The sequence below is a fragment of the Alligator sinensis genome, unplaced genomic scaffold, assembly GCF_000455745.1.
Source record: "Alligator sinensis unplaced genomic scaffold, ASM45574v1 scaffold701_1, whole genome shotgun sequence".
Taxonomy (NCBI): domain Eukaryota; kingdom Metazoa; phylum Chordata; order Crocodylia; family Alligatoridae; genus Alligator; species Alligator sinensis.
Window position 1 is genome coordinate 3,336,211 of NW_005841915.1, and position 12,778 is coordinate 3,348,988.

General features: G+C 39.2%; 1 long non-coding RNA gene across 1 annotated transcript in view; it reads left to right on the forward strand.

The window, feature by feature from the left end:
• The first annotated feature begins 6,130 nt into the window (after positions 1-6,130).
• The window catches only part of LOC102382370, a 9,707-nt gene continuing 3,059 nt past the window's right edge, over positions 6,131-12,778 (forward strand). The window contains exons 1-2 of the long non-coding RNA XR_323253.2: positions 6,131-6,247; positions 11,808-11,942. This is a non-coding gene — a long non-coding RNA (uncharacterized LOC102382370). The remainder of the gene's footprint in view (positions 6,248-11,807; positions 11,943-12,778) is intronic.

Here is a 12,778-nt window from a genome sequence, read left to right on the forward strand (position 1 = left end):
TATGTCTGCTTTTGGAATGCAGATGGATGGCATAAAAGTCATGCATCTTTATTAGCAGCCATTGTGTAGCATCTGGAAATGAAAGAGAAAGGACTAAGTAATTATTTTTCAGTACCTGTCCCAGAGACAGGTGTATTGTTGCAGGATGTTTCCATGGCTTGGACAAGTCTTCCTGAGATTGATGAAAATCATTATGCTTCTGTGTAGTCAGCAGTTTTACACTGATGCCACATGATCCACTTATATTTTTCTAAGGGGTATATAGCTATATACAAGAGGCAGAAACTCTTGTATTGTTGTTTATTCATTTAATCCAATAAGGATTAATGCAAAATTCAAAAATACCCTTAAGGACAGGAGTAGGGGCCAAAATCTGAGGCACCCCCACCTTTCAGGCTAATACTAAGACCACTGGCGCACATTCCCTCTTGCTTCCTCTCCTTCCAGACTCACATATCTTCCTCCCTTGGCAATGCACTGGGCCTGCTGCAACAGGAGAGGTGGAGGGTGTTCTTGAACCCATGAGCTGGTAGTAAGGGTATTTTGCTGGGAAGGAAGATATGTAGGTCAACACCCCTAAAGACCCCAGGTCTTCGATTTCCTTGACAAATGCCCCAACCAGTGGACTAAAACATGGAATGCAGCTCCCAATGACAGGGGTGGCAGCAAATAGTCTCTAGCTGTGTTTTTCTGGGACCTATACAGAAAACATCAACCTACCAGGGAGTAACGGGATTACAACAGAATCTAACCTTCCAGATAATATCCTTTGGAGCATGCCCAGAAAAGCAAAGCAAATTGGGTAGGGGGAGCAGGATTGAAAATCTGTGTAAGCACTTCATACTTCTAATTTCCAAGTAGGAAAACTACCAGTACTCCAATGGGGATATTCCCCCTAAAATCCAAATGTGACTGAGTTATTTACCTATTTATGCCCAGAACTCTGAATCCCCAGATGTTATTCATCCTTTTCCTGCTGTTGTTGTTTTTAAACCTAATCCTTATCTAATCCTAACTCTCTTAATTCCATTTTAAAATCTTCAGAAGAAAGGAACTTGATGATCTGTAGTTTGCAGCTTTCCATGTCACTTGGATGGGCGGGGGGTGAGAATCACATGGTTCACTGCTTTTGTAAGAGATTTTTTTTCCACCTAGAACTCAGATTGTGTTAGTTAAAAACAATGACACAATCACTATGAACAGTAAGTTTTGAGTCAGGAGGGTAAAAAACACTGAAGATTTGAAAAACTGTCATTTTTTGATTTACTGCCCCCAAATCAGTCTGTGTACACACGCACACATACACATACACACACACACACACACACACACACACAATCCTTTCTGAGTTAATGCAAATTGAAGGCACTCCTCAGAAGAAGTCTGTACTTACAGGACAGCATTTTTGTCCAGCGTACTTTAATGGTCAGAACTTTTTTTACATCACTCAGAAAAAAATGTAGTGAAAACTCACAAGGACCTTACGTCAACAGCAGCAAAAAAAAAAATCAGAGAAGAATCCAATGTGACATTCAGGTCTCAGCTTACGTAATTGTACCTTTTTATTATTACAACAGTATGAGTTAAGGACAGGGTGTCAGACTTAACTCTGAATTTCCTTGCTTTATTGGATTAATTCTGAAAGTAAGATACTTAGTGTTACTTCACCCAGAGAGTAGTTTGAGTAGTTTAAACACTAGCAATTTCTTTTTGAGTGATGGAGAATGTAGAGGGAATTTAATGAGAGCTCTTTAAAAGGTTTCTTTCCATTTATCCCTTCATATTTTTATTGTAGGGAGAGATGGCACACTTGTCTAATACAGCTCCATCTTAAATGCTATCATCTACTAAATTCATTACATAAATATCTATGAATGTTGAACTACACCTGCCATTTACTCGGTAAATCAATATTCACTATCGTTATCATTATCCTTTAGAGCTAAAGGCTCTACTATTAGCATTTAAAGCTCTATTCAAGGGCTTATCAGGCTACGTGTTTTATAAAGACACATAGGGCACAGACAGAAGTTACATCTGTTGCGCAACTGGCACCTTGAAAGTGCTCTACAGCCGTGCCCTTATAGAAAGGCATGGCTGTAGAGAGCTTTAAAAGTGCCTGATCACACAACAATCTGAACCCTCATTACATGGGGGTTCAGATAAAGGTGCTCCAGAGCAGAGTGCTTTCATTAACTTCTGCCAGCATGTGCCAGAAGCAGGGCTGGGTTGATGCAGCCCAGTCCCACCCCTAGTGCTGTCTTCAGAATGGGAGGGGGAGAAGGGAGGGGAGGGAGTCCCATCTGGGGTTTGTCCAGCATGCTCGGGGGGAGCTGCAATCCCCCCACCTCGCCTTCCAGTGTGGGCTGGGAAAACCTCAGACCAAGCTCCCTTCCTTCCCTTCCCCCATCTCCATTCTGAAGATGGCACTGGAGCCAGCGGAGGTGAGCAGGGGAAAACTAGGGGACAGCATCTCAGATATGCAGCTGCTTAAAACTGAAGCTCGATCCCCTGACCCTTTGGACTCAACAGCAAACATCTATTGGGTTGGGGGAACACTAACTCATGGCATTTCCTGTAAAATGCCATGAGTTACAGCGGGAAACTGCAGATCCATGATTTCAAAGACACATGGTATACACCTTTGATCCCCACTTCTCAGCTTGTATTCTAAGAAAAAAGCTGCATATATGAAGGAGGAGGTAGATCTAATGAAATAGGTACCATTTTTTATGCAAATATAATATTTCTTATTTGTTTTTCCTTTCAACAATTATAAATAGATAAAATACCAATTGCTCCTTACTATCATTAGTTAGGCCAAGGGTAAAATTGTTAAAGCCCCTGAGGTGATTTAAGAGCACAAACCCTATTTGAAACTTTTCAAAACTGCTCAGTTTACACATGGCTTTGAACTGATTTAAATGTTTCTAGAAATGGTCTGATTTTCTACCAAAGTAATTTAATGGATACAACTTCTAGTGTGAATGCAAGTTTATAATGGTAGAAGTGCTTTCTACCAACATAAGTTGTTCCTCTTCTCTTATGGCAAAAATTGCATTAAAGTAATATCTTTGACCACTATATCCGTATTGACAGGGAGGTATAATTGAGAGATATTTTAATTATACCAGTACAATTAGAATACTATAATTTTGTGCATATACAAATGCTTCCAGGCCTCCTACTAGAAGTAGACTGAGGAGGTGTTCTGAAATACCGTAGGATGGAAGACAGTGTAGAAACATTTGCCTGAAAAGATGAGGGGGGAGTGGACAAATTTAAGCCTATTTTTGGTACACCAAAAATTTGGAGTGATGACTGATTTTTCCACTCAACAAATCTGAGTTTTCCAAAGAAACTAGTATCAGAGTTTTCAGTTTTCCCACCTTTCCCATACACTTCCATACCTTTCCTTCTTTGTAACCATGTTCCTGTCTCTTAGCCTCACTATAATCATTAAAAAGCACATCTTATTAAAAAAGAATAGAGGTCAATGTATTCCAGGAAGCTAAGTTACATTTTTCTAGATGTACATTTTCCATTCTTACTGGCTATGAAAAATTGTATTTTCAAACATATATTCAAATAGAAAAAAATATTCCTTGGCTGTGACAGCCCTTGCACCTTTTTTCTTTTCTAGTGTCCATAGTCATTTATGCAAATTTATTATTTGTTTCAAAGAATGTTTAAACAAAGACACAGGACCTGGTCCACCACTTTCTCTAACATGACTGTTGATTTCACGTCCACTTCCTCTTTGCCTACATGCCCTCCAATGCCATTCCTTTCTGTTACATGTACTTGACTTTGTTGGTTTGGTTTGAAGTTGAGGAATCAAAATACTTCTTCATGTTATTTTGTACCCAGCTGCAAACAGATAATACATTTCTGGCCCAGTTTCCAAGACAAAGCATTTTCATGTTCATTCTTATATGTTTCAGAAAGTTTCCAGATTTATAGATGCATATCTAAAAACACGCCGCTACCCTTTGTCCATTGGTATTGGCCTTTAAAGAACAATTTCTTGTCTGCTGGGAGAAAATTGAGCTAATACCTATTTTCTGTCAGTTTTTGGGGAAAAAATAATAATATTAAAACTGAGATTCTGACAGTCCAAAGGCAAGTTGATCCAAATGCTGGACACTAGAACCCTAAGGTCTCAGCCTTCAACCCACTTATTAGAATTTGGGATTTACTGTTACTTTGTATAGCAGGGGATTACTGGAATGAATCACCTTACTTCCCCTTAAGATTTGCCCAGGCATGTGATTTGTGTCTGCTAAGCTGGTATAATGATGAACAATCCTTTTTATTAACATGGTTTAAAAATAGAAACTGCAGTAAGACCTTACATAAACTAGAAGTAACACGTGCCAACTTATGCCCAAATCTCCCAGTGAGCTGTTTAGGTCTATGAGATGTTGGTATCGAACGAACAAGATGATTGTTTTTGAGAAAACAGGGACCATACACTAGGAAGCTACTCTTGTGCTCTTCTCCAAATATTAAAGCACAAGGTCATGCCTTTCCTCTGCATACTTTTCCCACAAAATAATTTAATAGTGTGTGTATGTATGTGTGAAAACAGAAATTGTCACATTCAAATGCGCATGCGCACACACACGCGCGCGCGCGCGCACACACAGGTTCCAATGCTTCTCCCTCATTTGGGAGTGCCTTGCGTTACTAACCAAGAATTAGCAAAACCGCAAGGGTTGCAAATATATCCATCTGCTAATAGATGGGGTCATGGAGGTTGAGACAGTTCTAGCACTCAACTGAAAGTCCAGCATGAGGCCAGGCATATGAAAACCCATGGGAGTTAAATGCTCATCTGCATAACATACCATAATGGCTCTAGTCCCATTTTTTTAATCCTATCCAGGAATTTTATTCTTCATTACTCTTTTGTTATTACAATGTGTTTCCAGAATTATCTTCTTTATCCCCAATATAATAACAACAGTAATTAAAGCATTTTCTCTTTTTCCCTAGAGTTCTAAAGGAACATAAAGTAATACCACCTTCCTCTGGCCCAGTAACTTGCCTACAACAATAGCTAATAAACTGGGAACAGGCAGCAATCCCCAAACTAATGTTAGCATATCCAGCAACAGTGAGAATGTTTGCAAACTGTTATTTCTCTGGATAACACTAGAGTATCCAACACCAGTATCCTACAGTATGTGATTCAGTCTTCAGCACATCCAATTTAGTTTATAGGAGCACAGCACTTTTCAGCTTGCAGAAAACAGAACACGTGAAAAAACTGCCTAACATTTGCTTTCTATTATTAGAGGTGACCTGGCCTTTTAAAATATTTTAGTTAACATATTTAGGCCTTTATCCTTAAATCTGTTCCACATGAGCCATTCGACATCTAGACCAACACAGAACTCTACTGACTCATGGGGACTCTGGAAAGGCACAGGTGTTCAACCACACAGCTCTGGGAAACACTAGCACTGAACATTTAGACTATGGTAGCACCTAGAGGCAGACCTGGTGAAGGCCTCATTATGTTGGCACTGTACAAGTTGATAGCCAGTGACAGTCCCTGCCCCAAACAGACATATCTGTGCCTTGTGAAGTATGTTTTAGAATGTGTTTTAATGAGCTATATTACTGACTCATGGCCTACAACCAAACAACTTAGAAAAACATCTCCTTAAAAAAATTATATGAGAAAAAAAGACAGCTTTTCCTTATATCTTGCCTGTTCCTAGTAAGTTTATAGAACAAATTAGCAATGCAATCATGAGAAAAAGAATTGGAGACTTCTCCAAGCTGTCGAGTGCATTTTACTGCATGATTAATTGGCAATGGTCTGGCCAACCCTTGGGTCCTGCTAAAGGCCAGGCCCCTTGACATGCACCTGCCACTGTATGACTGATTGCAGAAAATGGATGTCTTCACATTTTTTGCAGCTGTTAAACTGCTTTAAGGAAATCTTATTTATCTAGAACAGAAACTTGAACTTCTCTAATCTCTGGAGGATAAAATGAATGTAATTCTCTGTCTCAAACTGACTTGTGGAAGTAATATTTTAGACTCTTTAGAAAAGCTGTGATAACTGGACATTGTTTTTGCCTTCCTTGTATATTTGTTTTAGTGTTGTTTGCTTCCAGACCTCCTCTTCTTTTTGGTCTAAGATACATTGTGCCAGCAAGTAGTCGGCCTCTATCATCTGGAAACCAAAATTTTGCTGCCTTGTTCAGGGGAGTAGCACCCTACCCAGTGAATGGTAAGTTCAATGGAATAACTTATGAAATAAGTTGCTACTGCTTATGAATAGAGTGGCAAAGGTAGCCATGAGAAAGGGAAAAAATGTGTAGAATGATCCATCAGTGTCAACTACGCCTGGGAAGATGGCACAAGGAACTTCGGAATTCCCTAAGAAAATGTTAAGCGGAATTCTAAAGGAATTAAAACTATCCTTTTGTTGGCCAAGAAAACTCTAAAGAGCTATGTGAATTTATTAATTTTACCATTATAGTGAGCATCAGACAAACAGCATAAGACCCTGTTTCTTCAGCTGACAACATTTGAAACCACATGGCTTCACTGGGCCTATTCATGATCTGAGTAAATTGCAAGATTGAAGGCTAATTTTGACATGACACACCATGTTCAGAAACCTTTCTGAGTCTTCAGGATGTTTTGCCTGGGTAGGGACTGCAGGCTTTAGTCCTATTGTCTTGTTTATATTTTTACCCACCTAAAATATTCCTGGAATTGCTCTATTTAGCCATACTGTGCTATTTGAAATATAGCTTTTCATGTAATAAATGTCAAGGGTCAAAGCAACAGCTAAGATAAATACTGCCCCATTAATTTCAGTCTTATTTCCTCATTGAAAACACTACAATGCACAGTATAGCTCAGAATATTTATCAAATCATATGCAACAATTAGAAGGCTTCATCTAAAAAAAAGCAGAAATATTTTGTTACTCCTCTTAAATGTTTCATATCTCCTTCAGCAGTGATTTTGATCCTCTCAATAGTATTAGATTTAACAGCCAAAAGGATTATGGAGCTTGCATTCTGCTTTTCGCAATCTCTTCCAGGCTTATTTTCCTCATTATGAAAACAAAACAGGACAAAGAAACTTTGTTTCTGCTTTATGTTTCGTGGTAGAAATCTACTACTACTGGCCTGTACTCTAATTATTGTATGTGACTACTTAGTTGAGTTTAGATGTCATACTATGAACTTCTAAAGAAATGCTCCCATCATTCTGGCTGGCTTGCACGGTAGATGCCAGATGCATTTAATCTCTTAGGAACCATATTTTAAAATTAAATTGGGTTATGAACATGTATGCCTGCAAATAGACTTTTGTTTTTCTTCTGCAGGATCTCACCCACAATAATCCTTAGCATGCAACTCTAGAACTTGACAGGATTCAGTGGACTCTTCTCTTATTTGGCTCTTGTCCCTTCTCTGTTCAAAATCAGGCTCTTTCCAAATCTTATTATGTCTGCTTGTGTAACATTTCCTAATATTTGCCTCCCTTGTCCATCCAACTTTCCGAATTCCTGATTTACACCTCATATGGACTTTCTTAATTGTACCTTTTCCACCTTCTCCAAGTAGCCAATATGTGGCGGCTAAGATTACTTTCCTCTAATCCTGGGGTAGCCAAACCATGGCACATGTGCCAGTGGCATAGGCAGGCTCTGTATGTGGCATGCACCGATTAGGGAGGGGACAGGCAGCACAGTAGCAGGTAGGACAGGCAGCTGAAAGCAGAGCAGCAGATTGGGCAGGGAGGACAGGGTAGAGAGCAGAAAGCAGAACTTCAAATCAGGCAGGGGAAGGAGATTGGAGTGGCAGTCAGGGAGGGCATGTGGGTTAATTTGTGGCACACCTGCCCCAATGCATTAGTCCTTGCATCCTATCCCTTTACATACATTTAACACCCTTAATCATCACAGCTTTGTCTCACAGATGGCATCGGCCTTGGTTATGTTCATCCTGTTTCCCGTGGTTTCTCACCTTCCCCTGATATTTGTCATTCTTTTTCCTTTACCACATACTTCCTGCCACTCACAACTTCATACTATTTTCTATTCTGCCTATACCTTGAAACAGCACAACATGATCTCAGCTCTGAAAACTGTCCACGTCATAGCCAAGCATCCTCATTTTAAGTTTGTCCAAAAAAATCCCTTCTTTCACTTCGTTTTCCACCGCAGACTTCCATTCCATCACATATGGTCTTCTCTTCTCTTCTGTTCCTTCACTGAAATATGAACTTTCATGACCTTTGCTCATTGTATAACAACTGCTTGTGGTATTTCTGCTTATTTAAGCTTTCTCTACCTCCTGGTTGCCTCATTTCATACTTTAGGTTTGGCTAATTGTTGTAAGGGTGGGAAATTGTTGGACCAATAATTAAGCATTTGCTTAGCTTCCTGAAGGAGATAATGGAATCAGATTATTGCTTCTTAGTTGTCATGGGACGTTATTTTTTATGTATTTTACAATTAGTTTCAAGTCATCTTAGGCCAAATCCCATTTCACATTTACATACCTAAATGTCACTTTTGTCGCTACACTTGTCCTACACTTCCAGTCTGAGCACATTCAGAAGGCTGCATTATGCCAGAACAGAGTTGCCCAATGATGTGTGCAAGTTTGCATTAAGTCATTGAAACTTTAGCTGGAGAAAAACCATGACTAGCAACTGATGCTGTCCCGTTTCTTACCTGAACAGTCTAATAGTTGGGGCATTTATCCAGGGAGTGGAAGACAAGGGTTGTATTGCCCTCGCTCAACAGGGGTCTGGACAGAAATATCCCACTAACCAAGAAAGTGTTCTAACCACCAGCCTATGGTGAAAGTCTTGTCCAAAGCACCTTCAAGCCTTCTTCTAAAAACTGGCCTACTAGACAGATGAGGGCCAAAGAAGTAGAGGGGGAAACCAGAGTAAATATGGCTCAATGAGCAGGACACTGCTTTGGAAAGGAAAGAAGCCTTGGGTTCTGGGTACCTGGCTCTCTGGATCTTGAGAGCCGCTCTAATTAAAGCAACCACAGCAGCTCATGTATTCAGCATCCCGCGCCTCAAAAAGCAGTGAGGGCATTTTAACTAAAGCTCATTCAATGAGCTGTAGTGAAAGCGCCCCAATGGCCATTCTGATGTAAGGGGGTGCTAAACACACGTGACACCAAGTTTGCTGGAGCATGCTACTTAGCACACTTCAGCAGACTCGATTAGTTGAGTCTGGTAATTAGAACGTGTCAGAGCAGGCATCAGGCACATGTATCGATGCTCAGTGTGATGGAAGTGCATAACTCTGCTCATTGAAAGGAAGAGAGAACATGTGCCTTCCAGGGCAGAAAGGATCATCCTCCTGAGGTGAGATGTGCATTTTTGGCCAAATAGTTGCTAAATCCTGAACATCTAGTAGGTAGAATTTAGCAAGTAGGTAGGCAGTTCAGTATTTAGGTAGAATGGGATCTGGTCCTATATTTAAAAACAAAAATTTCAGATTCTGAAAAAAAAGAAAGAAAATACTTTACCAGCTGGAGTTTTTTAGATCAAATATTGTGAGTTTTGCAATAAACTTTAGAGAGAAAGAAGCATTTTGGATCTATAAATAAAACTCCATGGAGCTTCCATACAGCTAATGTATTTTAAACCTCATGAGATACGAGTAAGAAAAAAGGCCCCAGAAATGTGATCACAGGCAGCTGGGTGGAATGAGGATTTCTGTATTTCTTTCCCTGTTGTGCCACCCTAGTCAAATCTCTTAACCTTTCTGTGTCCCAGTTCCAAAAACAAACACACAGGGGGTGACATGGATGAATAACTTGTGTTTGTAAAATCCTCTGAGACTCTGAGATTAAAGGCCCTGGATAAATGCAGTGCATTATTCTTAGTTTGTATAGAAAATCTGCAGCACACTCTTAAAAACTGTGTGGCATGAACTGTCCGTTTGTTTTTATCTGACTAAACTTGTGCCGAGAGAGGAAAAAAAGGATGCTACGGTCAGCCCACAGAGAAGATAGCCTTAGCCACCATCTGCAACTAATTGAAATGTATGGCTTTTTAAAAAGCAATTTTCTTTAAAATGCAAGAGCTCAGTTGCAGAACAGACCAACTTGTGACTACATGAATAACTGACAGCACACAGTGGGACCTTCCACACAAAAACACAGTTCTCTACTACTTTAACTGAAGTAGATCCATCAGCTATTGAGTGTGGTAAGTTGTTATCTACTAATGGATCAGCCACTCGAAGGGGCTAATGACATGCAGAGCAGGTCTACACATGTGCGGCGGGCACAAACCATGACTCCACAACTATGTCATTTTAGTAATGTGCTCCCTTGGTATAGCACATTGCTACAGCGACGTAGCAGCTAAAAATAATTGTGCGCTGCTTGCACAATGCAGTATGGGCTGTTATGTCCATCATATATGGCCTGCTCCTCATTTAGTACTTCCAAAAAGAAGTACTAAATGATGGCACAGTAACAATGGCACTGTATGGGCATGTGTAGATGCTCCCACGGTCTACCAAAGTGTTACATAAAGTATATTTGCACTGTTAAACATTTGCCAGGCAGTACTCCAGAGAAATGGGTGACATGATTCTAGTCCAAGCTTGGGAAATCCACTGGTACAGTCGGCAAAGGGCTTTGGGGTTTTAGAGTAGAGAGATGCCACTATAGAAATGTAACAGAATATTATCATCGCCATGCTCTACATAGTAAAGCATCCTCATGCTACTCTGTAAATCATCCATAAGATACAGGATAGCATACAGTTTGTATTTACATGGGTGTAAAATAAGAGGTTAGATTTAATTTGTTGTTTCTAAAACAATGCAACAAATAGAAAAACAAATAAGAGAAAAGTGTAAGTTATAGTCAGTCCTTTAAAAGTCAATTTCACCTGTGCATTTAACCATAAAAACAGCATCTGCTCTGCTAAATACAGGTGTTTTATATCCTTGTCATTAATTGGAGGGGACAGTATGTCATCATACATCAACAGTTAAAGTTGGTTAAAGTGCCACTTATCTCAGGTGCTATCATTAATCAGATCCCTTTCATCTGGGCACCCACAGATCCTCTATTAGTAGGTACATTATATGCTTTGAATATTTTCCAGGTTTTTTTTTTTTTTTAACTAGTTTTGAATTAACGTTTTGGAAACTTGACAGAGGCAGCCGTTCCAATCATTCACATAGCAGCAGATCCTGCAGCTCACGCTCATAAAAAAGTTTCCTTGACTAAGAGTTTTGCTGCATTAGGCTTAAAAGATCCAGCCAACATCCCAAAAAAGAATAACATTTGACTCACAAGTGTAAGAGGGCACCATTGTGATATCATTTTTTAAACAGCTTGATACGATTCAAGCAAGAGCCAGGGGCAAAGGCAGAGATCAGAATGAGCTACTCTTGTCTTACTCATGAACTGCTCCCATAATTTGTTTGGCTGTGAACATAGGGGTCCAAAAAGCCCTTCCTAATCCTATGTATGTATGTTCCCATGTATGTATGAAACTTCACAGACAGCTGACAAGCAAACACCTCCTGTGCTGCCAGCCGTAGAGTAGCTGATGCAGACAGAGTTGCCATTGATTTCTTTGGAGCATCCATTATTAATCAGCTGCACTGCACAAGAGCAGACGAGAGGTCCAGCAGCATATGTGTTAATGAATCACACATTAGAACTCTTTTCCTCCACACTGTTTTAAAGGGTGAGGACTGATAAAATTGCAAGGCAGAACACAGCATTACAATGTATTCAGGCTGGCATCCTCTCAATGTGTTTCATTTATCTGCAGGGTGGTATAGAGCATTATGTTATAAAAACCAAGGAAAAATTATGTTTCATCTATCTATCAGTGGCATCTGCGATGGTCATAAGAACTGCATGCAGAAAAACAGCCCATTAGCAATTATTAACTGCAAAACAAAATGTAAGTAAAATAAATTGAGTGTGACATAAAAAAGTAAAGTATTGAATGGATTTTCTTTCCAAGAATTACATAAAGTCAAGTATCTTATTAAGTTCAAGAGAATTACATTTTACATGCTTCCGCAAGAGACATGTACCCTTTAGAAAATAATAATGAACTGCTTTTTTCGCATTCATTTACATACCTTTGATAAATTACTGTAACCAGATTAGGGAGATAAAATAACTAGTCTATTAATTACAATGATTATTATTTAATAGAAAATGGGTTTCTGGGCAATGCGCATGGTAAGAGGAAAGCTTAGCAATGCATTATATGGATGTGGTATTTTATCTTAAAGAGTAAGATAAGTGTCCAGCTCTCCCTGCAATCTAAAGAATATGTTCATTACCTGTGCAAGATTTATAAGTATAATTGTGTGTAATATTTTAAAACTATTTGCTTTATTTCGTAGTACATGGAGAACAAGGCAGGATGGCTTCTTTAATTAAACTGTGTAAATTCCTTAGTGAACTTATCTAACAAGGGTTCCATTTGTAAGAAAATTACTTTTTTTATTTAAAAACTTTGCAAGATCACGTAAGTGCAGACCCTAAATTTAGCTATATTTCCTTTTAAAAGGCTATCCTTAAATGTGTGTGTGTGTACACAATTTTATGTACACATACACAATATATATGTATATTTATATACATACCAACACATATGGGTGGGTGGGTATGTAATGTATAAATAACAAATAAGGAAACGCCAGATTTATATTCTCTCATATAAACTTAATTCTTCCCCTTGTGCATTCATCCTCTGTACTAAATGATGCAGGGTCTTGTAGGGAA